This window comes from Pipistrellus hanaki (genome assembly GCF_964339955.1).
Source record: "Pipistrellus hanaki genome assembly, chromosome: X".
Lineage (NCBI taxonomy): Eukaryota > Metazoa > Chordata > Mammalia > Chiroptera > Vespertilionidae > Pipistrellus > Pipistrellus hanaki.
Window position 1 is genome coordinate 40527740 of NC_140524.1, and position 22151 is coordinate 40549890.

Sequence of the window (22151 nt, forward strand, 5' to 3'; positions counted from 1 at the left end):
TGTGAGATCAGGTCACCAGGGGAGGGCAGTTAGGGGTTATCAGGCCAGCAAGGGAGGGAAGTTACGGGTAATCAGGCAGGCAGGCAGGCAGAGAGGTTAGCGGTGATCAGGCAGACAGGCAGAGGGGAAAGGGGAAATCAGGCAGGCAGGCAGGTGAGTGGTTAGGAGCTAGCAGTCCCAGATTGTGAGAGGGATGTCTGACTGCTGGTTCAGAATATGAGCTTGTATATATATATAGAAAACCGAAAAGTGTCTACAAGCAAAATATTAGAAGTAATAAATGAACCTTAGAAAGTCTATTGAATATAAAGCCAATAGTCAAGCATGTTGTAATTTTTCTATTTAAAAAAATAGAAAATAAAATTTAAATAATAAATACCATTTACAATAACATCAAGTTATAGTCAAATGTGTTAGAAAATAAATTTAATGAAATCTCTAAGGTAGCTACACACAAAACATGTATTTTAGAAGAATTAAAAACTATCTTTACAAATGGAAAGATATACCTTACCCATAGATCAGATCTATAGATTTAATGCATTTCATCAGAAATGGACACCCAAATATCCAATAAGTTTACAAAAAAACTTTACCTCAATATTCATCAAGGTATGAACATTAAAATCACAATCAGATACACCTATATTCCTATAAAATAACTATAATTAAAAAATGAAAAAAATCAGAGTTCTCAAGTATGTGGATCAATTGGAACTCAGTACTGCTCTCGTATGACACAGCAATTTATCTCCTGATTATTCTCCTAACAAAAAGTTGTATGTATATGCACCAAAATACATGTATAAGACTGTCCCCAGTAGCCTGATTATAATAATTTCATATTAAAAATAATGCAATTAACCAATAACAATGGAAATGTTTAATAAATTACTTTATAAGAATCAAGCCACTATAACTACACATATAATAGAAAATATGGATGAATTTCATTAACACCAAAAGTCAGACACAAAATAACTCATAGTACCTGATTTCTTCAATGAATTAAAATAAAACAAAACTAAGCTCTTATATTACTAGTCATGTATTAATTTTAGGTCAGTGACTCAGTGTATTAACACAGAATATGAAGGAAATTTGGAATCCAGATAATGTTCTATTTCCTGACCACAGGTGATTGCTATATATTTGTTTATTTTGTGATGAATCACCAAACTCTAAATTCATGTCATTGTTTTTATTATGTTCAAATATTTTTAAAATGAAGTTTACCAAAGCTGAAATTACCTTTCTCCCCTTAAAGTTGCATCTCCTCCAATGCCTGCTTATTCAAAGGTAAGAATCCATTCATGATCAATCTTTCATCAGTCACTTTCTTTTTTTCTATAAAATATTTCTAGAGTCCATCTAGTTTTCTCTATCCAACTTCCATTACTTCATCTTAAGCCATCATTACCTCTCCCCTACATTACTGTAATGGCTTCTTCCCAACTCATCTCCTTGCCTTCAGTTTTTTTTTTTTTTTTTTTTTTTTTTGCCCTTTTCAAACCCCTTCTTCTAGGGTGCAGTCCTAATTGATATTATAAAGCACAAGGCACAAGACTGACATGTAACTCCTCTTTAAAAAAAAACAAAAAAAACCCCTTCATTTCTTCCCCATTTCTCTCTGGAAACTATAATGTAACTCATAAACTGCTTAATAATCAAGATCCTGCTTATTTCTCCAGCCTCATCTATGGTCTTTACTGTTTATTCCCTATTTCTACCAAAATGCTGGCAAAATGTGCTTCATCTATACTAAATAATGTACAGTTACTAAAATATGCTGTGCTTTTCCTTCCCATTACCAAAATATGCTCTTGGCTGGGCAAGACTCCAGAGGTCTATGCTGAAAGGTTTTAGGAGCAGCAATGTTGTTGGAAAATGATGCTAAAAGTGTTGTCTTGAAGCTATAGATATAGCTTCTATCTATAAAGTAAGATACATATATTCTCAAATAGAAAAGTGATAGCTAGAGTTCATCTAGGCTCTGGAGTGGCTAAACTCATCTACCAACCTCGGGATGCTAATGTAACTAACCACTGCTTGCAGTTATATATATTCATCTTGACTTAAAGAAAACATGTGGTCATAGAAAACCTTGAGCACTACCATGTTGTTAACAGCTCTAGTAATGTCCAAGAATTTTAAAACAGGGCTTCTACATGATCCAAGTTTTTTGTTTGTTTGTTTTGTATAAAAGAATCAGTATGTGGATGGAAGAGGGAGCGTGGAAGAAGCAAAACTAGTTAGAGTATTATCATAATCCATGAAGGAGGTACTGGTGGCTTGGATAGTGCTGTGGCAGTAGAAGAGAATGGTTATTACATACTAATGTAAAAATGTATTTTAATGGAGATTTGAAAAAGAATCATATTTGATGTTACAAGTGACAACTGCATTAACTGTATTCCATTATGGACGGAATGGTCATGCTTGGATTCACATGAAAACTTGTTCAGGGTCTTAAAATAGACTAGTCTTTGATAGATAGAGAGGAGAAGGAGAGAGGGGAAAAAGAATGAAAAAAAAAAATACATGGGACATAGTATTTTAAATGGATGCCCCAGGGAGTAGTAAATAGAACAATTTAACTGGAGTAAGCATGTTTTTTTTTCATGGCAAGGTGGAAGTTAATGCTGGTAAGATTGATGTGTGACAAATTGTTAAAGTTATTGCATCTGAATATAGGTATTTTTAATTTTATTCTTTGAGAAATGAGAAACTATCAATCCCTTTAAAGAGAAAAATCAAAGAAATCAAGTGGTGATTTAGGAAAATTAACCTGGCAGCGGTGATCAGGAGTGGTGAGGAGAGAGTCGAGGCAGGAAGGCGAACTACCGGTATTATATTATCCATTTACCAGAGTATTCTAAGCACACATGTCTGGTCCTAATGTAAATAAGTAAGTAAGTAAGTAAGAAAGTAAGTAAGTAAGTAAGTAAATAAGTAAATAAATAAATTCCCAATAAATAATTAGGTTATACGTTAGCCATGTAACAGGGAAAATGGGAAATTTTTGCTATGAACATCCTATTGTGCTTGGGAAAATCATGTAACAATTTTGAGCCTCAATTGACTTATGAATGGCACTATACTTTATCATTGTTGAAAGGAATATATGAGACAAATCATATAAAGTGAACCACAAAGTGCCTGACAGATATATGCTCAAAAGATAATTTCTTTTTTCTTCTTTCTATACTTGCTATTTAAATAAATTATCTAAAGTTAAAAGTTAGATATTAAAGCCTGATTTGAAAATCTCATAAGTACAAATATTTATTTAGAAATATATCAGAGAAGTTATTATAACAGGACCCTTATTTTAAAAATATAAAAAAATACTGATAAGAGGTACTTCGAGGGAGAAAGTTGAATTAGATTTTTAATATATCATCCCATTCAAGTACAAGTTTCTTACCTGTTGTTAGAATTGCTCAATCAGAAAGAGAGCCTTCTCCATAAGCACTAATTAAAGACTTTACTTTAGGTAGTTACCAAAGAAAATATTAAAAAAAAAGAGGTCAGAAAATAATTTTTGATCCTGGCCAGCTGAAAATCTTTTCCTAACATTTATTAGTTTTCAGTAAGTTAGGGAATATGCCACAATAGAGGTCCTATTCAAATTTTATCTATTTTCCTAATTTATTACTTGTCAGATATTCTGTTAGGCATTTTATTTATATTGCTAATGTAATTCTTCTAATGACCTTCAACTATATTTTAATAATCTTATTTATGTATTTCAGAAAAATAAATTTCAGAGATGTTAAATGATTTATGAGAATACACAGTCAATAAAATGAAAGAAAGAAAGAAAGAAAGAAAGAAAAATCCTTAGAGGGTACAGAGATGAAAATCAACTAGCCAAACTATTGTAACATAGATTTCAATTCTGGCTGTCACTTATTGGATATGTAAGCTTAGGCTGTAATCTCTTTGTATGACAGGTTAGCCATTGTTCTGTATACCTGAAACTAATAAAAAAAATAATATTGAATGTAAAATGTAATAGAAATATAAAATTTAATAAAATAAAAATAGGCTAAAATGAAAGCATCTAGATCAGTTTTAGAGACATTCTTAATTACATATTAGTTTCTTTCTTCTTTCACTTACTTCTTTATTATGAAAATTTTCATGTCTAAAAAAAAAGACAAAAGCTTATCCTATTGATAAAGTTCCTCTTTCAGAGCATACACTATCTTGTGAGGAAATACACATTTTATTTTTTAAAAAATATATATTTTATTGATTTTTTACAGAGAGGAAGGGAGAGGGACAGAGTGTTAGAAACATTGATGAGAGAGAACCATCGGCCAGCTGCCTCCTGCACACCCCCTACTGGGGATGTGCCCACAACCAATCTTGACTGGAATCGAACCTGGGACCCTTCAGTCCACAGACTGATGCTTTATCCACTGAACCTAACCAGTTTTGGTAGAGGAAATACACATTTTAATGCATTTGTCACTTGGCACATCAACTGTCATCCTCTTTAAAATCATTACCTGAAAACACACCTCTCCCAATAAGACATACAAACAATCAATAGATATATGAAAAGATGTTTAAATTCATTGGCAATTAGGGAAATGCAAACCAAAACTACAATGAGATACCACCTCACTCCTGTTAGAGTGGCCATTACCAACAAGACAAGCAAAAACAAGTGTTGGAGAGGTTGTGGACAAAAAGGAACTCTCATTCACTGCTGGTGGAATGTAGACTGGTATAGCCACTATGGAAAGCAGTATGGTGATTCCTCAAAAAATTAACAGTAGAGCTATTATATGGCCCAGCAATCCCTCTCCTGGGTATATACCCAAAAATCTCAAAAACATGTATTCACAAAGATATATGGACCCCTATGTTCATTGCAGCATTATTTATAGTGGCCAAGACATGGAAACAACCAAAGTGTCCTGCAATAGAGGAATGTATAAAGAAGATGTGCAAGACACTGGGGGGGGGGGCAGGTGAGGGCATGCACTGGGGGGGAGGGGAGGCCGGGGGGAGGTCAATGGGGGGGAAAAGGAGACATATGTATTACTATTTGTAATACTTCAAACAATAACAAAAAAGATGTGGTACATATTACAATGGAATAATACTCAGTCATAAAGGATGAAATAGCACCATTTGTAATAATATGGATGGACATTGAGAATATTATGCTAAGTGAAATAAGTCAGAAAAAGCTAAGAGCCATATGATTTCACCCAAATGTGGGATATAAAACTGAAACTCATGAACACAAACAGCAGTATGGTGGTTGCCAGAGGGAATGGGTGGGGGGAGAAGAAAGTCCTAATATATGGTGACAGAAGAATATTTTGATTTTGGGTGTTGGGCATGTGATGAAATATACAGATCTTGTAACATAGAAACCCACACCTGAAGCCTCTATGTTCATGTTGACCAATATCATCCCTATCAATTTAATTAATAACTATTTAAAAGAATAATCAGCATTAAAATAACATTTTTTTTCTTAAACATCTAAAAAATTCTGCCATTTATATTTTCTTGCTCTAAAATTTAAGTGTTCAACTTTTGCCAAATCATTATTACTAATTCAATTTTCATTATCAGATCTAGAAGCACACATCCTTTTCCAAGTACCTAACAAGTATAAATCCATCATATGGAATTGGGTACAATTCTAAAACTAGATTATAAATTGATAGGTGGATCTAAAAGAGGCTACAAAAATTAGCAAATTGCCCTAGATCAGTGGTCAGCAAACTCATTAATCAACAGAGCCAAATATCAACAGTACAAAGATCGAAATTTCTTGTGAGAGCCAAATTATGTAAACTTAAATTTCTTCTAACTCTTTCTTCAAAATAGACTTGCTCAAGCCCTGGTATTTTGTGGAAGAGCCACACTCAAGGGGCCAAAGAGCCACATGTGGCTCGTGAGCCGCAATTTGCCAACCAAGGCACTAGATGGTTTGGCTCCATGGATAGAGCATCAGCCTGCAGACTGAAGGGTCCCAGGCTCAATTCTGGTCAAAGACACCTGCCTGGGTTGTGGGCTTAATCCTGACTAGGAGTCGCGCAGGAAGCAGCTGATCAATGATTCTCTCTCACTGATATGTCTATCTCTTCCTCTCTGAAATCAATAAAAATATTTTTTAAAATTATCAAATTATATTGGTATTGGAGGTTACAGCAGTGCTATGCTGCATATTTGAACTTTTACAAAAATTTTCAAAATCACTTTGTTTTGTGAATATTAATTATAGCATTATACAAACTTAAAACTATTGATAGGTCAATTAAAAAAAAATACTCAAATTTATTATCCAGAGCTGACTCTTGTCTGCATACCACATCCATCCTTCCTGTTAGTAAGGTATGAGTTTCTGTACCCATCTGTGGAAGTTTACTAACCCGAATTTAGGCACTAGTGATGGCACTGGTTGAAATGCAAGATAGAAAAAGATTCTATGTTGCTGTTGTGCCTTAGTGGTGCCTGGTTTTCATGTCATTTGATTTAAAAATCCTCTGTTTATTTTTCCTTTATACACCATGATGTGTAGTTGAAATTTGAATTATAGACTGGCTGTTTGCTCCTCCCTGCCATAATTCACTTACCTGGATTTATCATCCTATCTCTTTGCCCAATTCCTACTCTGACATCACCATTCTATCAGTGAAAGCTATAGTTTCATTCAATTTATCATAGATTTTTTTCTCCTTTCCTGCCACTTAACTTCTAGCCCATTGTGTTCTATGATTTTTGTTTTTAGCTGTCCGCAGATACTTTTATAGAACTTTCTCACAATGTTTCTCATCCTTGTCACTTTTCCCACAAATAGTATCCTAATTGCCTAGATCTATTTCTCAACCTTCCAACATCCAACTCAAGCTCAACATCTGGTACAATGTCCTCCTCTCCAGACATTTCTTACCATAATCAAACTTTAGCTATCCCTTGAATTATTATTTCAGGGCCCAGATGTTTAGTAAGGATAACTCAATAAATAAAATTTGCTTTAGGTATTTATGAGTAATGTAAGTTAAGGTATAGTTTCCACCAAGAAATAAAATTGCATTTTCCCTTGCCTTTTCATGCTTGAACTCCAAATAAGTATGGCTGGCAAAGGAGCTATGTCATGACTTGTGATTATCTTGGAAACACCATTCAGAACATATCATGCAACAGATATTCTGGCCATCAAATTTCTATATTGTTTCTAAGGAATAATCTCCTGAAAATATGCATTTACATACAGTTAAATAGTCTGGCACACATTTACTCTTTATCTAAAATTTAGAGGCTCAGTGCACAGATTCATGCACTGGTGGGATCCCTTAGCCTGGCCTGCATGGGGAAGGGGTAGAGAGGGAGAAATTGGGCTGAAACTGGCTCTTCGATATCCCCCAAGGGTTCCTAGATTGGGAGAAGGCAGTTCTCATGTGACACACCCTGGAATTAGGCTCCCTCCTCTCTAGTTCTGGGTGTGCCACCTGAGAACCACAGCTGCCAAGTCTCCACAGCTCAGCAGCTTCTGCATTGAGAGTTTGCCCTTGGTGGTCAGTGCATGTCATAGCTACTGGTCAGAGCATCTGCCCCCTGCTGGTCATTGCGTGTCATAACTACCAGTCAGATGGTCTGATTGTCACTTAGGCTTTTATATATAATATATAGATGTCTTGAATATATGTTGGATATAATTTTCTCTGTATAGTACAGTTACGATACTTCCCAAATGCAATTATCATATTTGAATGGATTCTATTTACCAAAGAGGAAAACTTAATAGTCTGAAAGAAAATCAATGTAATATAAAGTTAACCAAAAAGATAAAGGATTGAGGACTCTATTACAAGTAGAAAATAATAAATAAAAAAAATGAGTGTTTGTAAAGGCAAATGTAGACCATAATGAAACCTTTCAAACTAGAACCAAAATATCTTGGAACCATTAACAATTTTAGCAGCTTAAAAATATATGAAAACATCACCATCTTCTCTACGCATACCCTCTGCTTCCATGTCAGAATCCAAGCCCTCTCAACACTCCCTGTAAAGATGATAGAACTAGGGTTCTATTTGCAGCAAATGTACCTTTGTAGCAAATTCACATATAATACAAATAAATAAATAATAATAGAATTCTTTAAAATTAGCTCTGTGTTACATTCCTATGAAGTCTTTATCAGACAGCCTGTCTTAGTCTGATTGGGCTGCTATAAAAAAACAACGGAGATTGGATAACTTTTAAACAACAGAAATTTTCACAGTTTTGGAGACTGGGAAGTCTAAGATCAAAGCACTGGCATATTTGTTATCAGAAAGGAAAAAGAAAAAAGAAAAAAAAAGAAAGACAGAAAGGGCATTCTTTCTGATTCATAGATAGCACCTTCTAACTATCACCTCACATGGCAGAAGGGGCAAGAGATTTTTAGGTTATCTTTTATAAGGGCACTAACCCCATGTATAAGGGCTCTGCCCTCAAGAACTAATCTTCTCCTAAGGGCTCTATCACACTGGGGGTTAAAGTTTCAACATATAAATTTGGGGAGCGGGAAACACATTCAGACTTAGCACAGCCTAGTTAACAGGGAGTTCTTCCTGCCTTTAGCTCTGTTCCTACTATTCGTCTGGCACCCATATCACAGTCTAATATGTATTGCAGAAGTTTATGTACATGTTTTGGCCTTTGACTAGAGTCCATGTTTCTCAATTGAAGATACTATATTCTATCTTTGAATCCCTACTACTTATTAGAGCCTCTAGTCCATCGAAAAGCATTGTCAGGTCTAAAGTAATAACTCTACTTTTATTCCTAAATTCACCTTTGATTCATTTGTCCAATAAGTATTTATTAAGCACTCTCCTATTCAGAAGGCACACAGTGATTAACAAGACACGTGGTATTGCCCTCACAGAGCTTATATTCACATTAGAGGCCCAATGCACAAAATTCATGCATTGGGGAAGGGGTGCCCCTCAGCCCATCCTGCACTCTCTCCAATCTGGGACCCCTCGAGGGATGTCTGACTGCCCTTTTAGACACGATCCTGGTGGGCAGTCAGATATCCTTCTCACAATACAGGAGTGTTACCTCCAAACCACCCACCTGCCTGCCTGCCTGCCTGATTGCCCCTAACTGCTTCTGCCTGCCAACCTGATAAACCTCTAACTACTCCCCTGTCAGCATGATCGACACCTAACTGCTTCCCTGTTGGCCCAATTGCACCAAACTGCCCTCCCCTGCTGGCCTGGTCTCCCCTAACTGCCCTCCCCTGTCAGCCTGGTTTCCCCCAACTGCCCTTCTCTGCAGACCTGCCCCCCCCAACTGCCCTCTCCTGATTACCTGGTCCCCCAACTGCCCTCCCCTGTAGGACTGGTCCCTCCCAACTGCCCTCTCCTGATGGCCTGGTTCTTCCCAACTGTCCTCCCCTGCTGGCATGATCATCCACAACTGTCCTCTCCCACTACCATCTTGTGGAGGCCATTTTGTGTCTACATGGGTACAGCCATCTTTGACAGCATGGGGACAGCCTCTTGTGTGTTAGAGTGATGACCAATTTGCATATTACCTCTTTATTATATAGGATTGGGGAGAGAATAGCAGCAATTAATTAATTGATACATTACTTCATTAAAATTAAATAAGTTAAAGGAAAACATATCAGCTATTGCCACAGGTTAGAGGAGTGACTAACTACAAAGAGGATGTACAGGGGGACTTTTAGGGTGAAAAAAACTGTTTTGTTGTTTTTCATTTTAGAATGAAGAAGCTACACTGTGTGTTTGGATTATAGATATTAGTACATGTTTACATGTATTTATCAAAATTTATAGAACTTTACATTCTACAGAGTGAATTTTAATGTATACAAACTAAAGAAATAAAATGAAATGATATGCTGGGGTATCTTGGGATATAACGTAGACTGTGACAAATGAATCTATCTCTATTACAAAAGTATACATGTTTGTATTGTATTACACCTTCCAGTAAAATAGCCTAGAAACAATCCTATATAATAAGAGAGGAATATGCTAATTATCCATTACACCATAATGTCACAGCCAATCTAAAAAAGGTGGAAAGCTACAGGAGGGTGGGACAGTGACCTAGGAGTGGGGAGAGCTACAGGATGGTGGAGCAGTGAGCAGAGAGCTCCAGGAGGGTGCAGCAGCAAGCCCTATGCCCCAGGGGAACCTCCAACCTGATCTGGGACATCCTTCAGGGCAAAGCAGCTGGCCTCCACCCATGCACCAGGCCTCTATCCTATCTAATAAAAGAATAATATGCAGATTGACCATCACTCCAATACACAAGCTGGCTGCCCCCATGTGGTCAAAGATCTTGCCCCCATGTCGACACAAGATGGCCACCACAAGATGGCCAGCAGGGGACGGCAGTTGGGAAGGACCAGGCCTGCAAGGGAGGGCAGTTATGGGTGATCAGGGAAGCAGGGGTGGGCAGTAGAGAGGGACCAGGTCTGCAAGGGAGGGCTATTGAGAGGGACCAAGCCTGCAAGGGAAAGCAGTTGGGGGTGATCAACCCTGCAGGGAGGGCAGTTAGGGGTGACCAGGATGGCAGAGGAGGGAAGTTGGGGGCAAATCGGCTGGCAGGGGAGCAGTTAGATATCGATCAGGCTGGCAGGCAGAAGCAGTTAGGGGCAATCAGGAAGGTAGGCAGGCGAGCTATGGGAGCCAGCACTCCTGGATTATGAGAGGGATGTCCGACTGCCCACTAGGATCGGGCCTAAATGGGTAGTCAGACATCCCTCGAGGGGTCCCAGATTAGAGAGGGTGCAGACTGGGCTGAGGGACACCCTCCATCATGCACAAATTTTGTGCATCAGGCCTCTAGTTTCTAAATAAAAAGTTTAGAAAATATAATAAGTGATTCAAAGGAGATATATATTACCCATATATGTTATACAATATATGTATATTTATATACTATATATGAGCAAAAGTTGGTTTACATTTGTGAGTAGCCAAAACACATAGTTTATTCTTATATTATTTATTAATCATTGTATTATTTATTTGTGTAACTGTAAACTTACTTTTGCCCACCCCTGTGTGTGTGTGTGTGTGTGTGTGTGTGTGTGTGTGTGTATCCATTAAATTATTTGGGGATCTATTAAGACTATCATACTGTTTTGTCTTTAGCTTCTTAGAATTCATCTCCATCTTTATGTTCATTTGCACCACACCCAGAATCATCTACCTACAAAAATGTTTTCATAATTCTACTTTTCTACTCAAAAACCTATTGTGTCTGTCCATTTCTGGTTTTTGTTTGTTTTGTTTTTGTGTTTTGATATATAGTTTTTGCTTTCAGAGAGGAAGGGAAAGGGAGAGAGAGAGCAAAACATCAATGATGAGAGCGAATCATTGATTGGCTGCCTCCTGCATGCCCCCTATTGGGAACTGAGCCCACAACCTGGGGAACGGGCCTGAGCCATCAGTTGGACATCTTCCGAGGGCTCCCAGACTGCAAGAGGGCACAGGCCAGACTGAGGGGCCCCTCTGAGTACACACATTTCGTGCACTGGGCCTATAGTTAAATAATCATTTCATATTGTTTCTAGTTGTTGTTTGGATGAAGTACTCTTTAACAAATCCTGCCTTTCTAGTCAGATTGCCAAACAAGTCTTTCATTCCCAGATGCCAACATTACATAGCAGAGCACTTGGTTTACTAAGAAGCAGCACCTGAAAATTTTTGCTTAATACATGTTTATTTATTTATGCCAGACATTATTATTCATTTATAAGACAAAATCCCTGGGAAACAAATTTCTTATTTTTTTGAGAACCACATCAATAAACATTTTTATTCCAGTGTTTGCATTTCTAAGTTTATTACTAGTAGGTACATAACTGCATTTAATTTCTTTCACTTCAGTATCACTCAGTATTAATGAGTGCACAAATAATATGCACTCATTAATTATATGCACAAAATATTATTTGGTCAGTCACCTAGTGGCCCTGAATTGAACTATTGTGTACTTTCAGAATCTATTAGAAAGAGGCCAATTGTCCCAGGGAATGTTACCCAATATCTGGAATCATGTGGATTTTCCTGCTTGTTTATGGTTATAATCAGCCATGAATAAAATTGGGTTATGGGTTCTGTTCTTGCTCCTCTTATAATCCATAATGTTAACTGCTGAATACTGCATTATCATTGTGAACTATAGAGACAAAGGAAGAGTTTGCTGCCTTGGCTGGGTAGTTCAGTTGGTTAGACCATCATCCCAGCATGCCAAGGATGTGGGTTTGATTCCTGATCAGGGCACATATCCAAATTGCAGGCTCAATTCCTAATCAAGGCGCATACAGTAGGGAACCAATCAGTTTTTCTCTCTCACACCCATCTCTCTCTCTCTCTCTCTCTCTCTCTCTCTCTCTCTCTCTCTCTCTCTCTCTCTCTCTCTCTCTCTCTCTCTCCTTCCCCACTTCCACTCTCTTGAAAATCAATAAACATATCCCCGGGAGAGGGTGAAAAATCAACTAATGAATGCATAAATAAGTAGAACAACAAATCAATGTTTTTCTCTCCCTCCTTCCCCTTATGACTCTCTAAAATCAATTTTAATAAAGAGCTTGCTGAACATTGTGCAAGTCATTCAAGTTTTTTCCCACATCCTCTTTCTTCCAGGGACATAGCGTGAAACACTTCTGACCTGAAGTTTTAAAGCCAACAAATATGTGAAACATATTCCAGATGAGAAAATAAACACGGGGGGCGGGGGGCGCTAAGTGAATACTTTAAAATCACAGAGCCAATTAATAGTGATCCTAGGACCAGTCCAATTCTCTTAAAGCTTTATAAAAACTATGGAGTTCACCAATAATCCAGATAACAAAAATGATTTTGTTGGAACACTAGGAGATAATCAAACTGCCTGATTTAGAGTGCTGTGGCCAAATTTTCATAATGGAAAGATGTTCTTCTATGGGTTAAAATTTTGAAGCCAGATGTTTCTGAAAGCAATGAGGGCAATTACAAAACAAAAGAATCAAGTTTGTAATGAAATTCACTCACATACTAGAAAAGCACTATTCTTCTTATACAATATCAACTATTGTACATAAGAATATGTACAATAATCATAACAATATAAAAACACATTTAATTGGATAAGACCAAATAGGCCAGACTATGTGTGTAAATCTAAACATCTATAATAGTCACCAAAGGTGATCCAGATTAGAGCTCCAAAATGAAGCACCTGATTACTTCAAGTGGAGAATAAGGCTGTGCAATTTGACAGCTGTGACAAGCAATAAAAGAGGAATTCTAATAAAGAGACACAACATAATAATGCTACAAGAAGCAACATATATATTCAAGATCCATAGAATTTGAACTTATGCTTAGCCAAGATAGCTTTATTCTACGGTGATTTTGGAATAGGAGAAGTGTGTTTTTCCTTAAATTAACAGAAATATTGATAGATTCTAGGTAAGATGATATGTTTTGTCTGATTTACCCAAGCTGGCTGAAAGCAGTCTCATATTTTCTCACTACTGTTTGTCTTGAAGCTTATTTTGCTGTACCAATTCCTAGGAAGTGAAAGGTATAATAATTTTTTTTCCTCACTTCTCAATTTCCTCCTACTATACTTTGTCCTTGGGGACCTTCATTCCCCAGCCCAGTGGCCTGCCAATTAATTTATACACAAGTAAATGAAAATCAATATAATAAGTTCAAAACATACAAGGACTATATCCTATCACAGATGTGAAAATAGTGTTTTCCTTAAAATTTTAATGGTAATAATAAGTACTCAATCTTAGGTATAATTGGACAAAAGTATAGATGACATACTTTATTCTTCAAATGCTAGGGTGTCAGTAAAATGTCTCTCTCTTACAAAGAAGCCCTCATCATTTTTTACCTATGTCTAGATAAGAGGAACATTAATTTGAAGGCTAGGAAAGGAAAAAAAAATTAAATAAATAAACATCTCAAATATATATATATATATATACTTGAGATGTTTATTTTCTTGTTAAGTAAAATATCTGCTGATTATATCTCAACAGATGTTTTCTTCTATTAGATGACAGGACTCTATTGTAAAGAAAATTCTACCTATGTTATAACTCTTAATAAGTCCGGAAGGTAAGGCATTTTATTGAAGGTGATAACCAAGGCAGAAAAGGTTAAATAACTACATTAGTTTTCTGTTGCTTTGTAAATAAATTACCAAAAACACAACGTTTTCAAAGAACATAAATGCATTATCTCATAATTCCGTTGGTCAAGTGTGGGTGGGCTTAGCTGGTTTCTCTGCTCCAGATTTTACAGGCCAGAACCAAGTTGTCAACTGGCCACCAAAGGCTTAGGGGAAAATCCTCTCCCAGCCCCTTTCCAGTTGTTGGCAACATTCAATTCCATGTAGCTGTAAGATTGAGGTCATGGCTTCCACACTGGCTATTAGGGCTTGCCTTTACCTTCTAGAGACCACCTGTGTTACCCTGATGCATTACTCCCTTTCACCTTTAGAGCCAGCAATTGAGGAGTCAGTCCTCAAACTTCAAATCGCTCAAATGACTCCTTCTTCCTCATCTTTCCTGTCTTCAGCTTGAGAAAGTTTTTGCTTTTAAGTGTTCATTTAACTAGACTGTGCCCACCCAGATAATCCCAAATCATCTCCCTATGTTAAGGCCTGTACACTTAATGGTATATGCAAAAGTTGGCACATAAGGCATTATCATCACAAATTCTGGGATTAGGGTTTGGACATCTTTGGGTACTGGTGATAATAATCTACCAAAAACTGAATAGCTAGGAAATGATGTAGTAAGTAGTTTGTTAAAATCTACAGCTATTCCCACCTAATGCATAGCTCTTTTCACTAAACTGCCACTGTGTCAGTTGTTTTCTTTCCAGGTTAGTTAACAAAGGAGCAGTAAGTTACCACAGCTATACTTGGTAGTAAATATTATTTCTTCAGAATAGGCAATGTTGCTAAAAATGGAAAAATTAGGACATTTTATTAAGAATTCCAAGAAGCTAAGGGATTCTAAGTAATGTGCTGCTCCCAGGAAAAACATCTTCCATTTTCAGTCGAAGGCTCATAATTTTAGTTACCTAAAGGTAGTAGGTAAAAGGAACTCCACTTCCTTTTAATAAGATGCCATACTTTCATGATATAACAAAATACAGACCAGAAAAATTATCTAAGTACAGCTAGGATGTAATGAATGTCTTCCAAGCTGGTTGCTAAGGTATTTTAATGACTCTGATCTGGTTAGTTTCTCTCACTGTATTAACACAGTGAAGAAACATACTTCGGTTTTCACTTTCTGATTTTAATTTTATCAAACGTTATACACACATAATCTCCAGAAGCCACTCTCCCATTTTAAGCCTAGTAGATTAGTTAAGAAATCAGAACCTAGTCTTAGATGTGCCAGTATCTGTGTGATTTTAGTCCAATCACTTCAGCCCTCTGGGTTTCATCAGGGAAATTGCCTTCCTGGAAACAGGGGATTGGAGCGAGAAGAGACAATTTGAGAGCCAGCCAGCACCCTGGCAGCCTACCTTGACAAAACATAGAGCCATAGAGAAAGAAGGCTAGAGCAGCCAAAAAGCCTGGGAAGTAAAACCACAAACTCTGCCACCTAGGGGTTGAATTACAAACTGCTCCTTTTTTTTTATTGTTCCCTTTTTCCCTTTTCTTTTTTTTTATTACTTTTAATTAATCAAAAATAAATGGACACATATAACTAAGATATAGACTACTTAAAATTAAGGACTACCTTACAAAACTGAGGTATAGTGGAACGCTGGTAACTGCAACACTGTCTGGACAGACAATCAGGAGTGCCAAATAAAATAACAGAGGAAGTGAATGACCACTACTGGACATTTTTATGCTAATTTTTCTATTCTTTATTTTATTTTAATTTTTTACATCTTTTATTTTATTTTAATTTTTTACATCTTTTACGTAAGAAACAATTTTTTTTCTTTTTTCCTTACTTGATTTTACCTTTTCAATTATTACATTTTTCAGTCTCAATCATCATCATTACTACTGCTATTTTGCATTTTTTGTTTCCTTTTTCTTCTTTTTTTTTCTTCAGTTCCATTTTATTTTCTCTTTATTTTACATTGGAATTAGTCTTTATTCTATTTTAATCTCTACTATAGCATAGTTCAACCCTATCTCAACTAGACCTATACACCATCACTCTCTTACCAACCTTTACCCTTTTATCTCCTGTTTATCTTATGCCTTTCTGGCTTTAGTTTTTCCCTATTCTTTCTATATATATACCCCCTGCTAAAACAATCACCATACTTATAGACTTAATTTCCAACCCCTGCTCCAAGTGTATAAATACCACTCTCTTCACTATATTAACTAGTTAAAAACAAACAAACAAACAACAAAAAAAAAACCATTCTCCTCTCTATCATTTTGTTGTTGTTTGCATGAATATTGATTACCGTGAATTTTTATGCTTTTTAGTGAAATTGTAATGCTTATCCTTATGTTGTTATTGTTGCTTTGTATTTTTTAAAATCCTTTGTTTTTGTTTGTTTTTTACTTCTGTTTATCGTAGCTTTGCTTAATAATAGTGGATATTGGATATTGTAGTTTGTATTAATCTCCAAGTATTGTTGCTGGCATTTGCTGGGATTAGTGGTTGTTCTATGGGAATTTTCTCCATATATATATATATATATATATATATATATATATATATATATATATATGTATGTATAGGGGAAACAAACTATATATATATATATATATATATATATATATATATATATATATACATATATATAGTTTGTTTCCCTTTTCTCTCTTAGTCTGCTTCTTCTCTCTCTCTCTCTCTCTCTCTCTCTCTCTCTCTCTCCCCCTCTCTCTTCTCTCTCTCTCTTTTTCCCCATGTTTTCCAACTTCATTTCGACATTACTTTTTTTTTTCTTTTTCTATCTCTTTATTTATCCCTCTATTTTTTTAACCTTTCTTTTTTCTCTCCTATCCCCTAATTTGCGTTTCTCTAGTGGTCACTTTAATTAGAGGTTATTAATATCGCAAATACATTCTTGTTAAGTGCCTTTTGTGTTGTACCTGGTAGTGTTGTATTTTATGCCTTTAAATCAACACAGAAGGAATACCACATAACCAGACATCCTGAAAAGCGAGACCATGGGGAGACAAAGAAATAGCCTGCACATGGAAGAAAAGCAGGCATCACCAGAAAAGGAAGTAAACGAGATGGAGGCAAGCAACCTACCAGAGCAAGATTTCAGAATAATGATCATAGGATGGCTAAAAAGAATGGAAGAGAAATTTGATGACATGAATAAGAAACAAGAGGAAATGAAGAAGAACCAAGAGGAATTGAAGAAGAACCAAGAGGAAATGAAGATGAACCAAGAAGAAATAAAAAATGACATCGCTACTATAAAGAACTCAATAGAAAGCATCAAGAGCAGATTAGAAGAAGCAGAGGACCGCATCAGTGAGCTAGAAGACAAGATGGAAAAAAATACCCAATTAGAGCAGCTTCTGGGAAAAAAAGTTAAAAAGCAGGGGGAGAGCCTAAGGGAACTTTGGGACAATACAAAACAAAACAATATTAGAATAATAGGGTTTCCAGAAGGAAACGAAACTGAGGAAGACATGGAAAATGTATTTCAAGAAATAATGACAGAAAACTTTCCTGAGATAGAGAAGAAAAACCCCACACAAATCCAAGATGCTCCAGAGTCCCAAGGAAAATGAATCCCAGAAGACCGACATCAAGGCACATTATAATTAAATTGGCAAACACCAACGACAAAGTGAGAATATTAAAAGCAGCCAGAGAGACAGAAAGTTACATATAAAGGAACCCCCATCAGACTAGCAACTTATTTCTCAACAGAAACTTATCAGGCCAGAAGGGAATGGGATGAAATATACAAAGTCATGCAAAGGAAGAGTCTGAATCCAAGAATACTGTATGCAGCAAGGCTATCAATCAAAATTGAAGATGTAATCAGGAGCTTCACAGACAAAAAAAGACTAAAGAAATTTATCTCCACCAAACCAGCAATGCAATAAATGCTAAATGGATTACTGTAAAAATAAAGAAATAGGAAGTGAAGAAGGAACACAGGGGTATAGAATAAAAATGGCATCAAATGAGTACCTAACAATAATATCTTTAAATGTAAATGGATTAAATGCTCCAATCAAAAGACATAGGGTAACAGATTGGATAAGAAAACAAGACCCATATATCTGTTGTCTACAAGAAACCCACTTCAGAAAAAAAGACGCACAAAGACTGAGGGTGAAGGGATGGAAAAAGGTTTTCCAGGCGAATGGAAATGAAAACAAAACAAAACAAAACAAACAAACAAACAAACAAACAAAAAACTGGGGTAGCAATACTTATATCTGACAAATTAGATCTCAGAGTGAAGGACATAACAAGAGATATTGAAGGCCACTTCATAATTCTAAAGAGAGCAATCCAACAAGAAAAAATAACCCTGGTAAATATATATGCACCCAATACGGGAGCAACAACATACAAAAAAAAAAAAAAAAAAAAAAAAAAACTGCTAGAGGACATTAAGGGAGAGATTAATAGCAATACAATCACAGTAGGAGATTTTAATACCCCACTGACACCCTTCGACAAATCATCTAAACAAAAAAATCAGCAAAGAAATATCAATCCTAAATGACTCACTAGACCAGATGGTATTAATCGACATCTTCAGAACATTCCACCCCAAAGCCACAGAATATACATTCTTCTCAAGTGCACATGGGACATTCTCAAAGATAGACCACATTTTGGGACATAGGCAAAGTCTCTTCAAATTCAAGAAGATAGAAATCATATCAAGCATCTTCTCAGATCATAGTGGCATAAAACTGGAAATCAACTACAATAAAAATAATCCAAAGAAATCATACACATGGAGAATAAACAACATGCTATTAAACAAGGACTGGGTTACCAGAGAAATCAGGGAAGAAATTAAAAACATCCTGGAAACAAATGACAATGAAAACACAAAAATCCAAAATCTATGGGACACAGCAAAAGCAGTTTTGAGAGGAAAGTTCATATCCCTACAAGCCTATTGCAAAAAACAAGAAAAAATGGTAACAAATTATTTAACTCTACAACTCAGAAAAAGAGCAACAAGAAAAGCCCAGTGTAAGCAGAAGGAAGGAAATAACAAAAATCAGAGTGGAGATAAACTACATAGAGTCCAAAGAAACAATACATAGGATCAACAAAACCAAGAGCTGGTTCTTTGAAAGGATAAACAAGATAGATGAACCTCTAGCCAGGCTAACCAAGAAACAAAGAGAGAGGACCCAAATAAACAAAATCAGAAATGAAAGAGATGAAATAAAAACAGACCCTGCCGAAATACAAAGGATTGTTACAAAATAGTACGAACTCTATTCCAACAAGCTGAACATCCTGGAGGAAATGGACATATTCCTAGAAAAATTCAAACTTCAAAAACTCAATCAGGAAGAATCTAAAAATCTCAATAGACCAGTGACTTGGGAAGAAATTGAAACAGTCATCAAAATGCTTCCAGCAAACAAAAGCCCAGGGCCAGATGGCTTCACAGGAGAGTTTTACCAAACATTCAAGGAAGAACTAAAACATATCCTCCTCAGACTATTCCAAAAAATTTAAGAGGAAGGAACACTTCCAAACTCCTTCTATGAAGCCAGTATTACCCTAATACCAAAACCAGATAAAGACAACTCAATGAAAGAGAATTACAGGCCAATATCCCTCATGAACATAGATGCCAAAATCCTCAACAAAATTCTAGCAAATCGGCTTCAGCAGAACATCAGAAAGATCATACACCATGACCAAGTAGGATTTATTCCAGGAATGCAAGGATGGTACAATATCCTCAAATCAATAAACGTGATACATCACATAAACAAAATGAAAGATAAAAATCATATAGTTATATCAATTGATGCAAAAAAAGCATTTGATAAAATCCAACACCCTTTCCTGATAAAAACTCTCAGCAAGGTGGGAGTACAAGGATCATACCTCAACATAATAAAAGCTATATATGATAAACCCACAGCCAACATCATACTCAATGTACAAGAACTAAAACCATTCCCTCTAAGAAAAGGAACAAGACATGGATGCCCACTCTCACCACTCCCGTTTGACATAGTACTGGAAGTACTAGCCATTGCAATTAGACAAGAGGAGGAAATAAAAGGCATCCAAATTGGAAAAGAAGAAGTAATGTTATCCTTATTTGCAGATGACATGATATTGTACATTAAAAAAAACCCAAAAGACTCCATTAAAAAACTAATTGACTTAATAAATGAATTTGGCAATGTAGCAGGATACAAAATTAATGCCAAGAAATCTATGGCATTTCTATACACCAACAGAGAACTTATAGAAACATAGACTAAAAATGCAATTCCATTTACCATCGCACCAAAAAAAAAAAAATAAGATACCTAGGAATAAACTTAACTAAGGAAGTAAATGACCTTTATGCAGAAAACTACACAACACTGAAAAAAGAGATAGAGGAAGATGTAAGGAGATGGAAGAATATACCATGTTCATGGATTGGTAGAATCAACATCATCAAAATGTCCACACTTCCCAAAGCAATCTATAGGTTCAATGCACTCCCCATTAAAATACCAACGGCATATCTCACTGACCTAGAAAAAACTCTCCAACAGTTCATTTGGAACAATAAAAGACCCCGAATAGCCACAGCAATCCTGAGAAAGAAGAGTAAAGTAGGAGGGATCCAATACCAGACTTTAAGCTGTATTACAAAGCCACTGTTCTCAACCCAGCCTGGTACTGGCACAAGAATAGACATATAGATCAATGGAATAGAATGGAGAACCCAGATATCTACCCAAATCACTATGCTCAATTATTATAATATTTGACAAAGGAGGCATGAACATACAATGGAGTCAAGACAGTCTCTTCAATAAATGGTGTTGGGAAAATTAGACAGATACATGCAAAAGAATGAAACTAGATCACCAAATTACACTATACACAAAAATAAACTCAAAATGGATACAGGACTTAAACATCAGGTGGGAAACCATAAAAATACTAGAGGCATCCACAGGCAGCAAAATCTCAGACATATGCCAAAAGAACTTCTTCACTTATTCTGCCCCTAGGGCAATGGATGCTAAAGAGAAAATAAACAAATGGGACTATATCAAAATAGAAAGCTTTTTTACAGCAAAAGAAACCATCAACAAAACAACAAGAAAGCCCACTGTGTGGGAGAACATATTTGCAAATGTTACCACTGATAAAGGTTTAATCTCCAACATCTACAAACAGCTTATACAACTAAATAAAAGGAAGATGAATGATCCAATTAAAAAATGGGCAATGGACCTAAATAGAATATTTTCAAAAGAAGACAGAAGGAAGGCCAAAAAGCACATGGAAACATGCTCAAAGTCAGTAATTACCGAGAGATGCAAATCAAAACATCAATGCAGTACCATCTCACACCTGTCAGAATGGCCAACATCAACAAATCAACAAACGAGAAGTGTTGGCGAGGTTGCAGAGAAAAAGGAAGCCTTGTGCACTGCTGGTAAGAATGCAGACTGGTGCAACCACTGTGGAGAACAATGTGGAGTTTCCTCAAAAACTGAAAATGGAACTCCCATTTGACCCAGTAATCCCACTCCTAGGAATATATCCCAAGAAACTAGAAACACCAATCAGAAAGGATATATGCAGCCCTATGTTCATAGCAGCACAATCTACAATAGCTAGAATTTGGAAACAGCCTAGGTGCCCGTTAGCAGATGATTGGATCAAAAAACAATGGTACATCTACACAATGGAATACTATGCTGCCATAAAAAAAGAAGAAATTCTCATCATTTGCAGCAACCTGGATGGAATTGGAGAAAACCATGCTGAGTGAAATAAGCCAGTCAATGAAAGAGAAACACCACATGATCTCACTCATTTATGGATAATAAAGAACATTATAAACTGATGAACCAAAAGATAGATATAGAGACAGTAAAGCGACAAGCAGACTGTCAAATTACTGTGGGTAGGGTAGGGAGATCTGGGGGATATAATAGATCAACCGAAGGACTTGTAT